The sequence below is a fragment of the Neopelma chrysocephalum genome, unplaced genomic scaffold (genome assembly GCF_003984885.1).
Source record: "Neopelma chrysocephalum unplaced genomic scaffold, ASM398488v2 Primary Assembly neopelma1_61b, whole genome shotgun sequence".
Classification (NCBI taxonomy): Eukaryota; Metazoa; Chordata; class Aves; order Passeriformes; family Pipridae; genus Neopelma; species Neopelma chrysocephalum.
In genome coordinates this window covers 10,394,076-10,406,140 of record NW_020897717.1, presented here as the reverse complement: position 1 = coordinate 10,406,140, position 12,065 = coordinate 10,394,076, and the positions used below count along the sequence as shown (strand labels likewise).

Sequence of the window (12,065 nt, the reverse complement as noted above, 5' to 3'; positions counted from 1 at the left end):
AGGAAATTCCACTGTTAATTATTATACATGTATTTATTTATTATAGACATATATTTGTGATATGTACATATATTTATATTTATATGTGTATGTTACTTTTATGTAGGTATTATCTGAGAATCTATACTTGTTTTGTATTGTGTTCACCTACTGGCCAATTTTTTATCAGTCAGTGAAACAATTAAGAATGTCCCCTATACTATTCATAACAAACTAAGCCAATCACTTATTAGCCTCTACCTATCTTAATGCTGTCTCAAAATCTTCCAGTGTTTCTCTGTGAAGTGTTTGACTAGATAAGACAAAAGTACACCTCCTTATCTTACACTCATCATAACCACCTCAACATTACTTCTGTCATTTTTACAGGCAAGCTCTAGAGTGAGTTTTCAGTCATCCAACTAATTGTAGTGGGAAACCTGTCTCAACCAGCCATAGTTTATGAACAACTAACTGAAATGATCCAATAGACTAAATAAGTATAGAAGGAGAAAACAACTGCATTCTACATCTTAATGACTTTGGTTATCACTTGATCTCCTCACTTCTTCCAAGTTTAAATGCCAACAGTTTTATTGGTCTTTCCTATACATTTTTTTGTATTAATCTTTTTCAGGAAAATGTTTGTATGTATTTTAAGTCTTTCCAGAGTATTTAGTGTATCATGTAAATAGTCAGAATAGAAAATAATATTTATATATATGCTCCTCAGCATTCCCGAATTGCTCTAACTCAGAGCAAGTTTCCCATTAATTTTGACCAAAAGTGAGAATGAAAATCAGAGCTCTTTTAGAAACAATATACAGATTCCAAAAAGCTGAGGTACATTTAGCTGAGGTTTTATTCTTTTACAGCAGACTTCACTATCAATTTCAGAAAACCTCGAAATCCAGAGTTTGAGAGTACTCTCATATCCAAGCATGGTCTTAGACCCATTTCACAGAGATAAGAAGATATTATCAATTCAAGTTACACAGGTTTGCAACAATACTCAAAAGACATTTTAGATTATGACATTAGCTCTTTGCTTTCTCAAGAAACCGTTTATCTCTAAGTGGCAACAAAATATTTTCAACGGAGTGCCCGCAGTCAGATACATAAATCTATGCTGAGATGCATAAAGATCATCAGAAGTAGGCAGCCACTAAAGCACCTACAAATCAGTGGTGTATACTGACTTCAAGGCATGCTGAAAAATTAACTTATGCTAAAAGGTAGGGATTTGGTCCATTGGTTTGTTGGTTTCTCTTTTTTTGTTTGTTTGTTTGGGTTTTTTGTTTTGTTTTTTGTTTAGAAGACTGCTGTTTCCAGAAATCTGAAGACCTAATACCTAAATGGTACATTCAAAAGTATCCAAATTTGTAATCCATGAAAACTGTAAAAATGTTATTCATTCTGTCATTGGACTACCCTAGCTTGGACAGCAGTAACACTTGCATAGTGAGCTACATTCCTCATCCAAAACCCATTCTGAGTACTTGGAGCCGTGGAATCAAAAGTTCACTACCTCACTCACATTTTAGAACCCTTACTGGAGAGCTGAAAAGAGATACAGGTATTAAATAAGTCCTCAGGCAGAATACAACTCTAAGCAAACTAGAATATTCAACACAGCGTAGTTTATTTGCACAGATAATCAACCAAGACTTTTTCTGGACTACAAAACTGGGTGCTGGCTTACTTGAGATAAGCCGTAGAGTACTATAACATGTTAGCTCATGCTTGGTGGCAACAGGTTTGTTTTCCAAAATTGTGTAATCCAAATTCCTTTTCTAAGAGATGATTTTGAGAAGCACTATTAAACAGAATAATTAATGAGAGCACAGCATACTAGAGAGGTAAACTTTTTTTTTTTGGTAGTAAGCTTCAAACAATAAATGTATCTATTTGTAAAGAACTAATATGATTTTAGAAATGGGAATTTCTGCTAGTGCACTAAGTTTCTGCTTACATTACAATCAGGTCAGTGTATCCAGCTGTAGCACATGACAGAGATTTTAGGAACACAGTTAGGGTCACATTTACAATACAAATCGGGAATGTGTTGCAACTGCATTCTTTGATTTGACTGTAATGTAGATGACTGTAAGGCTAATTAAACATCATCTACTGTTCACAGGAGAAACCACCAGCTGTTGCTTAAGCACAGTTTAAAGACAATTTTATACGAAACAGGTTATGACATGGTTTCACCAACCAACAAGGACTGAGATTTTTCCATGTTATAACAAGACTCTTAAGCACATTCAAAATATGTTTAATACAGGTTTTGCTAGCAAGGTGCCAGGACACTTTAAAATTCATTGCACAGCTTCATAATAAATGTCTTCTATATTTTGACACAGATAAGGTCAGTTTTCCTCTGCTGATAGTTAACCATTTGGTCAAGATGAATGGTGTTGGGCTTTATCTTCACAAGGGTTTGAGACAACATTCAGGCCTGTCAAACCCCCAATTTGGGGAAAAAAAATTAAATAATGTCTCTCTCCCATACATTGCTTTCATCTGGAAATCAAAAAGCACCTTCTTAAGATCACTATCATTATCTCAATTTTCAGTCAAGAAACTAAGACACAGAGATGTGCTGCTACATGCCCAAGATCAGAACAAGGACTGGTAGCTAAGGTAATTGAGGTACAATTCTATGTCAATAAGTTATTTCCCATTTGTACTTTAGATGTTTCTATTTTGTAAAGCATTAATTATAATAATTCTGGTGATATTGTAGAAGGATCCAGTATAAAAATTAAATTATAACAGAGCAGAGGGAATATTTTTGAGGTAGAGTCCATAAATCATTACAGCAAGTCAATAAAGTCTCTAAATATAATTTAGAGGTGTCATCTTTTCTGAAATAAAAAATTGCTGTAAAGTGATTCACTAGCAGCATAGAAAGACAATACATAATAATGCCTACATACAACTGACACAAGATTAACCATCAAAGTTTTCTGGACAAATTAGAACCAGTGAAAGAGTTTGGAACCAAATCAATAATTTGTATCATTTTTACATCCAATCCTTGAAACAGTTTGAGTAACACCTAATCTAGTTTTAGTATTTTATTAAATCACTCCCCAAGTAGCAGGTATGTACTGTTAGTTTTAATCCTAAATTCATGTACTCCTGACAGCTCTTGAGGAACAAAGATGTATGTAAAGATTGCAAGTTTCAATAGTCCTAGAAAGCTGCAGTAGTATCGACAAAACAGATTTGCTTATGGAAACCTCTTCACAGGAACTGGCTATATCTGGGAAGCTTGTTTTTTTAAAGCACCTACTGCTACAGTCTCTGATAGTTTAATACAGACATTGAGCACTGCGTTAAGTAATCTCAAGAAAAGTAATGATCATCATCATTCCCAGTTTTGGGAGCTTCTCTTGGTTGGGTAAATTTGAAATGCATTTCATTTTGCAGAATTTGTTGAGCCGACCTTGCTCTTGCTGGCAAGCAATGTGATTTTATTTCTTCTAGTTCATTTTATTTCTTCTAGGGGACCCAATCCTGCAGGTAACCAATACACAAAATTTCCCCTCGAAATTTTCCCACCTGTCAGCATGTACACGCTTCTTGCCACATTGCTTCCTTTGCGGTAAAGGTCCCTAAATAAAGTTACTTCAAATGCAGAGAGACCTAAGAAAGTGAAAGTAACCAGCTCCAAAGCAGGAATGTGACTAAAAGACTTTAGGTAGGCAGCACACCACCTTGAGGCACAGATGCAAAAGTCAGTATTTATTGCCTTAAAAAAATCATCCTTACACCTGGACCAGCATGGGGAGAACAGGACAGAAATCAAATAATTTAAACCCTAGTTTTGATGTGTGCTACCCTCTTTTGCAACTTTCTACTCAGTACAGGTAATCTGTTTTCTGTTATCAAGTCGGAGCACAGCGGCTCTATGATGCATCTTATCATCTCATTCTGACACCTGATATTTCTTCCAGATTGTTACTCAAAGCTCTCTATCTACATGTGGTCAAGTACAATTCAAGTTTAAATCTTAAATGGTGTCACTTCTTAACGCCTCAGTGTAGCATATGTAAAATGCAGATAATAACTTACTTCATTAAGGTGTGGTGTTTGTAAAATGTTTGAGAGACTCAGATGAAAAGGATTGCTTCAAAATGTAATTATAATATTATGCCAGAGGTAAGGCATAGGCCTGTGATTCCATGTACAGTATTTAGATACAATTACTTATCTATCAAAATCAAGAATCTGTGCTATTTCTCCTTCTCTCAGCTCCCGATCCTCTTCCCATTAATAATCTGAATAATCCTAACTCCAATGGATCTGCTCACTTACTCCTTCAGTAAGGTGTACAAGTAACAAACAGTAACAGCAACTCAAAAATTGTATGAATTCCATTTAGCACTATTTTTCATAATTTTATGTGTTTGTAAGAGTCCTTAAGTTCTGGTGTCACAGATGTTTTAGAGGGATACCTCCCTTTGACATTTCTGTAGATGCCCACTGGTACCAGAGGTATTTGTATACACTTTCTGGAATGTGGATTATTTTTGGAATGTGGATAATTTCAAATAAATGTAAATTAAGGCAAAAATAATTTTGCAAATTGGCCATCAGCTGTGATGCACAAGAGCACAATTTCTAATATTCACATTGTTCTTAAACCTACTTGATTTGGTGTGTTATGTTCAACACCTGTTGGTAGCTGCAACCTTCCTGACAGTACTCCTACAGCATGGTGTGTTTCCTGCTCCTCTCTTTTGCAGCAGGCATCAGATGGGCTTTCTCACATCAGCCAAGCACCAAGTATCCCGGGCATTTCATGCAGTTACCAACCGCCACGTTTCAAGCCAACTTCAGGTTTTCTCCTGCTTTCCAGCAAAGCACAGTCATGACGGCACCACCATGGGTGTTTTTCCATCACGGGTTTTTTGCCCTCTGTGCAGCTAGAAGAGCAGAGATAACCACCCGTCTAGAAGGGTTGCACAGTAAGAAGGACATCGAAAGGGGTGAAATGGGAAGAGGAGAAGCAAAGACAGGGAGGGATGGAGAGAAACGATGCTGTCGCGCAAGGCTGAAGGAGATGAAACAGGGGGTTATGGAGGGGCAGAAGAGAGGCCACAGAGAAGCAGGGCGGCCCCGCGCCTTCATACAGGAGGTCTGGAAGGAGGATCTCAGGAGATTCCCGGCCCACGCGTGCAGAGCCCGCCTCAGGTCCCTGCGTGTCCCTTCCCACCCCGGTCCTTTTGGGGGTGCTCCCGCTCCCGCTCGGGCCGGGACGACACGTGCGCGAAGCTCCACGGCGGGTCCCGGCAGGAGGGCGGGGAAGGGGCCGGGGAAGGGGCCGGGAAAGGGGCCGGCTCCCCCCGGCGGGGAGGAGGGAAGGGCCGGCACCCCGCACCTGGCAGCTCTGCCCTCCTCGGGAGGGCTGCCGCCGGCACCCGCTCGGATTGGCAGGAGCCTGCGCCCTCCTCTTCCTCCCTCCTTTTCCCTCCTCCGCGGGGTGGGTTTCAGCCCTCCTCCTTCCTTGGGGAGGGGGGAAGAGTTAAAAAAAAAAGAAAGAAAAAACAAGAAGGAGAAAGAGAAAAGAAATCCCAAGTTGCGTCCCCGACGTCTCCGGGCCCCGCGGCCGCAGCGGCCGCCCCACATTCCTGGCATTCCTGGGCCGTGACTCCCCGCGCCGCCCCGGCCCCAGCCCGGCCCCGGCCCCGCCGCCTCCGGCTCGCCTGCCCGCCGGCCCCGCTCGCCCCCGCGGGACACCAGTCCCCTCCTCCCGCCCTGCCTCCCTCCTTCCCGCACCCCACGGGCGGCAGCAGGAGCTCAGGGCGCCCCGGCCCTCCGCGCCGCCACCGGCGGCCGCAGCTCCGGCCGCCCCGCACAAGTTCCCCGCGGTGGCTGGGCCGGGGCGGCGGGAGCCGGACTGGTCTCCCTCCCCAGCGCCCGCGTCGGGTCCCGCCGGCAGCCTCTGCCTTCCGGGCCGGGACAGCCGCCTCCCGCGGGAGGCACAAAGCCGGAGCCGCCGCTGCCCGGGCGGCCGCCAGCAGGTAAGGAGCCGCCGAGTTCGCTCCAGCTCGGGCGCGTCCCCGCGCCGACTTTAAAACAGCCCGAGCTGCGCCTTGTACTCGGCGTGTGCGATCGGCACGGCCAGCGTGGGGCTCGTTAAGCGCTGCAGGGAGCTATTGCTGCTCCGCCGAGTATGCACTGCTGTCTGCAAACTACGAAAATAGCTAAGCTTGGGTTGCAAGTACCAGCCGGTGACTTGCGATAAAGCGAGCCTCAGACTGTCTGTCCAGCCCGTGAGTTTAATCTGTTAGACACCCAGATAATACGGCGTTTGTACACTCAAGAGATATTTGTAAATAGCGAGGAACGGGCAGGGCTCCGTGCTGGGCTGCCCGTATTTACATCGCGGCATGCCCGTGTTTGCCTTCCCCCCGCCCGGGGGTTTACCTTGCTCTTTGTTAGTTACAGTCAAGCCTAAACTGGCCGTTCGTCTTCAGCAAGTATGTAACTCTGACGAGTTCTGCAGAAGAGATCGCGGCGAGGCAGGGAAGAGTGACATCTGCTCTCATTTCTGATGTGGCAAAGTGGATGGATTGTTAAGATCTCAAACTAGTTCACTTTATTGGGGTGTATTTGGGACAAGCGTTACGTAATGTATGTGTGGTATGTGGATATAATGCTTGCTGGAGCTTTCCTATCGAGAATGTTTTATCTCTGAGTTACATAAAATAATCATATGTTTCCATTAGAAGCAACTCTTTGGCTGTTTGTAGCTTTAAAAAGGTGGGACCAAACAGCGACCGGTAAAAGGCTCAGATTCAATATGTTTTTGCCCAAAAAGTTTTCTGGGGTCTTTGGCATGTAGCCTGAAACCATAGCTGAAAGAAATGTTTTTACCAGAAGCCAGTTCTTTTTTCTTTAAACTTTATGCAGATAATTGCAACAGGGTTTGGTTATTCTGAAAGCACTGTTACATGCTGCAGTTTTTCAGAGTTTGGAAAAATATACATATAAAATGGCTCGCCCCAAATCACAAGTCACCACCTGCCAGCCTCCATATTATGAGAGGAGGTAGTCAGGTCTTTCAGGGGAGAGATGTAAGGAGAGGCAATCCCAGCAGGGACTGCTCTGTGGTTATCCAGCTGAGAACGTCCTATCAAAGATGAGTGACAAAATACAGATTAAGCAGCTTTTGGTCTTGCCCTCTAGGGAGTTTGTAGCTGACATCTAGTACTTGTTACATGGTGTAAAATAGAGCATGTGTTGATATTATAGTAATGTAAATAAGTTGTAGGCCCTGTTCTGTTTTTGGCAGTACTTGAATTCTTTTTGGTATCTTTAGAAGACTGTGCCAGAGTTGCTTACAGGCAGAGGGCACTTGTGTGTATCTCACGGGTCATGATACAAAAGTTAGGAGCTTTGCAAACTTACCGTGTTGAAGCACAGTCCATCAGTGAAAAGGTAATCCCTAAACTCTGTGGCAGAGCTTGTGGCCATCAATTCTGAGGCTGCATTTGTGTGCGAGAAGCTTGAAAGCATGACTGTCTCAATGCATCCTGGTGGTTCAGATCAAGGCCAGAGCAAGGACTGCTAGACTCATCTCTGCACTGAGCAAACTGAGCTTTTGTATGTATATACATGTTTTACACGTGCCTTTTAAATGTTTCTGGAAGAACAGCAGAAGTAGCTTTGGTGCAGTGTTGTTCATGAGGGTTAATTAGCAACCAGTGTTAGCACTAGATTTTTCTCCTGGTCATTCTTGTCCAGCAGAAGCCTGTGAGTCAGTTATTGTAACTTAGGTATGTAATGGCTTTCTATGAAATACATGTACTGTTGTGCACTTAGCAAATTGTTTTCGCTGCCAGTGGCTCCTCCAATAATGGAGAAAGTATATATATGTATATATATATATATATGCATGTATAATCATGTACATAGTTCTGGTGACTCTATGGCTTCCTTTTTCTGTGTTTATTTGGTACTGCTGCAGCCAAAGTACTGCTCTTCATTCTGTTTCTCTTCATATCCAGCGAGTCTGCGTTTGGTTAAATGTCATTTAAGTAGCTCATTTTAATCTGGATTTAAATTCACTGTAGGTATATGCAGTGTGAAAAGCATACTTGAATTCCAGCTCCTCAGCTGGAAGCAAGTCCTTCTCTGTTGTGAGGGTTTGTCAGCTGAGGGGGGTTTATAAACTTCTGGTAGTATACAATAGGTAAAAAGTTTTCAGCAGGCAGTGCTGTTCAGTACCATATAGGTCCTACTCCTGCAAAGACACCCCCCCCACACGTGTTTAAACTCACGTTCATGAATAGTGCTTTTGAAACCACGGAATTTCTTTTATATACATAATAATAAACATACATACAAGTCTTTGCAGGAACCAGGCTATAATACTTAGTATGCAATATATTTGTGCATGTGTATCCAGCTCAATTACAGAAGATTTCAATAAAGGCTTAATTTTTATGCTGAACAGATGCCATAAAAGTATTTTTTTTGTCTAAATCCACTGCAAAGTACAGCATGCCTTGGCCTATTATACTTTGTGGAGTTCCATTGGAACAGATCCTAATCTTTGAAAACAAACCATTACCCGTGTAGATGTTCCTACTGTGAGGAGAGAGTATGCCTGTGCACAAGATTCTCTGAAGTGTTATGTCAAAATGTCTGCTTCCATTTTTAAAATCTACTGGTTTTCTATTCAGAGACTCTGTGAAACCTGGTACTTCCACCTATAAAATTCTTAAAATATATATATTAAAAAGTAATAATTAAAGATTAGTTCCTAAAGAAAGTGAGGTAGACCTGAGCTGAAACCCATCTTTCTGATAAAAGTATGATTTTGGTTCCACTGGCTAACCCCTATCCTTCTGTGCCTAGTAGAGGGGACCTCAAAACTCAGTGGGCATGCGGAGCTTCCTCTCCATGTCCAGAGCAAGCATAGCCTGTCCTGTGAGGTGCCCATCTTCTACTTAAAGCCTTTTGGTTTGCAGTGCATGGGGAGCTGAGGAGGTGATCTATGAGGAGACATGTCACAAGCTCTGAAGGAATAGGGTTCCTCACAAATGTGGGGCAGTCCATGACTCTTCCCCTTTCCTTTGGGCTGTAGGAGGGGATGAGGAAAACTCTGGAGTGTGGAAGGAATTAAGAACACTAGACTACGGTGCAGCACAAAGTGTGTAAAAAGAACATGCATGTATGATTTAAAATGTATTTCCCAACCTATCATGTCTGCCCTAATAAGCACTTGTACATGTTATAGTCAGCTATATGTAAGCACCTTCTGAGAATACCTAAGGGACTATAAACTTAGCCCTAATTAAGCATAAATTTAGCCAATGTTAAGAAGATTTTCTGACCAAAGGATTTTTCTGGAGGGTGTTGGGTGTATAACATGTTGGATGGGCGATGGCCTGGGAAGAAGAGAACACTGACCCCTCTGATGTCCTGCAGCTATTGTGACATTCTTATTTTCTGCTCACGTGAAGAGTTTAGGTACTGAGCTTTGCTCAACATCAAGCATGTCTTTTGGAAACTGAAACTTTCCTTTCTAATTCTCAATCAGTGTACCTGTCCTTATGACTAAGAATGCTTTTTTTTTTTTTGTCAGTAACAATGTAAACTTTAAATTACCATGTGATGTAGAAACAACTCTGAAAAGAGGGTGGTGAACATGTATGTTGGTGATCTAATAAACTAGATGAATGATGGTGTGCCAAAACTTGCTAATGATGCAAAAGTATTTGGATTAGGCAAGATTGAAGAAGACTGAGAAATTGTAAAGGGAATCCAAGAAAGCTGGGTAAAAGGGAAGCGTAGCAGATGATGTTGATAAATTCAAGAATATGCATGTTAGAGGGAATAATCAAATTACTTGTTCATGTTACTGGATTGTAAATTACCTATATTTATTAAGGTGGGGAGGAAGATTTCAACAGTGTTTTATTTAAACTTGTGCACCTTCTTAATGCTTAGTGTTGAGCAGAAGAAAAATGCCACAGTTGTTTTGCAATGTGTTAATGACACAAAGGATGTTGTTAAACTGGTGCTCAAATTCACCTGGAATAATCAATTTGTGATCTCCTATCAATGAAGAGAGATTGAAAAATATTCATATGAAGTAGAACTGAAAATTTTAGCATAGCTCTGTTTCAAGGCGGTCTGTTAGAGGAGGTAGGATGGACATGTGCAAAATAATGCTTGGCCATTACCCTTTTATACATACTTGTTACAAGGAGTAGTTTGAAAGACAATGTGTATAATACCTGTAAATCACCATTTTTGGTGTATACCATGAAAGGTGATCATATAAATCAAGAGCCTGGTAGGATGAACAAGGTAAATGAACTGTTCTAGAGATGGGAGGAACAGTCACAGCTACAGCTGAAGGGATGCTAACTGTACTGCTCTAGGGCGTAAATCAACCTTATCTGACAAGGATTAAGAAATTTCTCTTAGGACAGATTATGCTATAAGTGCCTGCTATGATATTTCATGTGGTTTTTTACAGGGTAAGCTGGTGTTAGAAACAGGATGTCGGGCTGATTATTTGACCCACTACAGTAATTTAGTTCCTGTATTGAAATGTGAATTATGCTGATTTTAATTACATATTAATGCAGATGGAATTGAAAGATTTATTTCTTTAAATATGTTCAGGTTTCATGGAAAATACATGTTGGACTTTAAGTCTTTAACATGTTAAATTTTGATGTTTTAATTTATTGAGACATGATATGCTATGGCCTGGACTGGCATAGGGAAGAACAGAAACGATGGTTGGGCTTCATTTAAAAGGTAGATAGCACTGGTATCTGTTATTAATCAATTTGGTTATGATGATCAGTGATTTCTATTACATGTTCTAATGGACAGTGTGTAGTTTGGGTAGTTAATATAAATATTTTTTATTTCTGTAACAAAATGATGATAATTGTGTCTGGGAGAAGCACAGGGACCAGTTTCTAGAGGTAACTAGATCTTCTGCAACTTAGTGAATCTTTCAAAGAAAATATTGTCAGAGTAATAGTGTACCAACACCATGAAATTCTTGTACATCTATAGGCTACAAATGAGAGTCTGTTGCAAAAGAGTAAGTGTGGGAAAAAGTTGATTTAGTAGCAGGCATCATGATTGATCTAATAATCAACACCTCATGTTAACAGACTAGTGTATAACGTAGTTAAGAGTTGTCTGTAGAAGTTTCAGGAAACTTTGCTATAGCTTAAAGAATAAAAAGCCAGGACTTGTGCAACTTTTAGGTGGTCTAACCAGCCAGAATGGGCTGTCTTACAGGCTTCCTGGCAGCTATCTGCCAAATAAAATGTGGACTGATTTTCTGGCTTCCCTGTTGAAGAGACTGAAGCTGTTGTGAAAGCAGCCTAGCACTGCTTTTTGAATTTAGAAAATAAGGTTTATGGAAAAGCCCTCCTTTGTAAAGATACATAAAAGTGATGTCTTCTCTTGTGACTCCTTTGAATTTTTGACTTGATTCGAAGCATATCTCTGGGAAGGACAGAAGGTAGAGCCTTAGCCCAGGAGAAGTTGGCAGTGTAGGAGAAGTGAGAGGTTACCAGTAGTTGTTTTAACTTGTGTTTGTGAAATTCTTTCTTGTTTTTACAACTGAGAAAATAGTTTGCATTCCTAAGGTTTTTGAGATTAGCTCTTATCATGGAACTCCCTCTTTTTAGAGGAGGCATTCACTACCTTGTAGATAAAATGCCTTTAGCTTTTTATTGATGATGACAATTAAGCTAGGTTTTTGGACAAGCCTGGGCAAAATCAGGGGACTTTGCCAATCAGAGATTGAACTAGTAGAACCCAGATCCCATTTTTCATGTCTATTGCTAAATGCCATTTTGATTTTGACTCCTTCCTGCAGGACTTTCGTTTGTTCTTTCAGTGGAAAATGTATCATGTTGGTAGTGGAAACTCTGCATTTTCTGGGAATGTGATATGCAGTGCTTATCTCAGGTGAGCGAGACAATGTGTAAAGGAATTTCTACATAAAACTTTGTGCCTGTTGTTTACCAGGACAGAGCGAGAGGAGAGGGAAAAGCAATATAGTCAGTGGCCTAATTCATCTTGTG

At 41.1% G+C, this 12,065-nt stretch overlaps 1 protein-coding gene across 1 annotated transcript in view; it reads left to right on the top strand.

The window, feature by feature from the left end:
- Positions 1 to 5,932: 5,932 nt before the first annotated feature.
- The window catches only part of PTPN14 (protein tyrosine phosphatase, non-receptor type 14), a 112,452-nt gene continuing 106,319 nt past the window's right edge, over positions 5,933 to 12,065 (top strand). The window contains exon 1 of the mRNA XM_027681751.1: positions 5,933 to 6,014. The gene's annotated coding sequence lies outside the window, so the exon portion shown is untranslated. The remainder of the gene's footprint in view (positions 6,015 to 12,065) is intronic.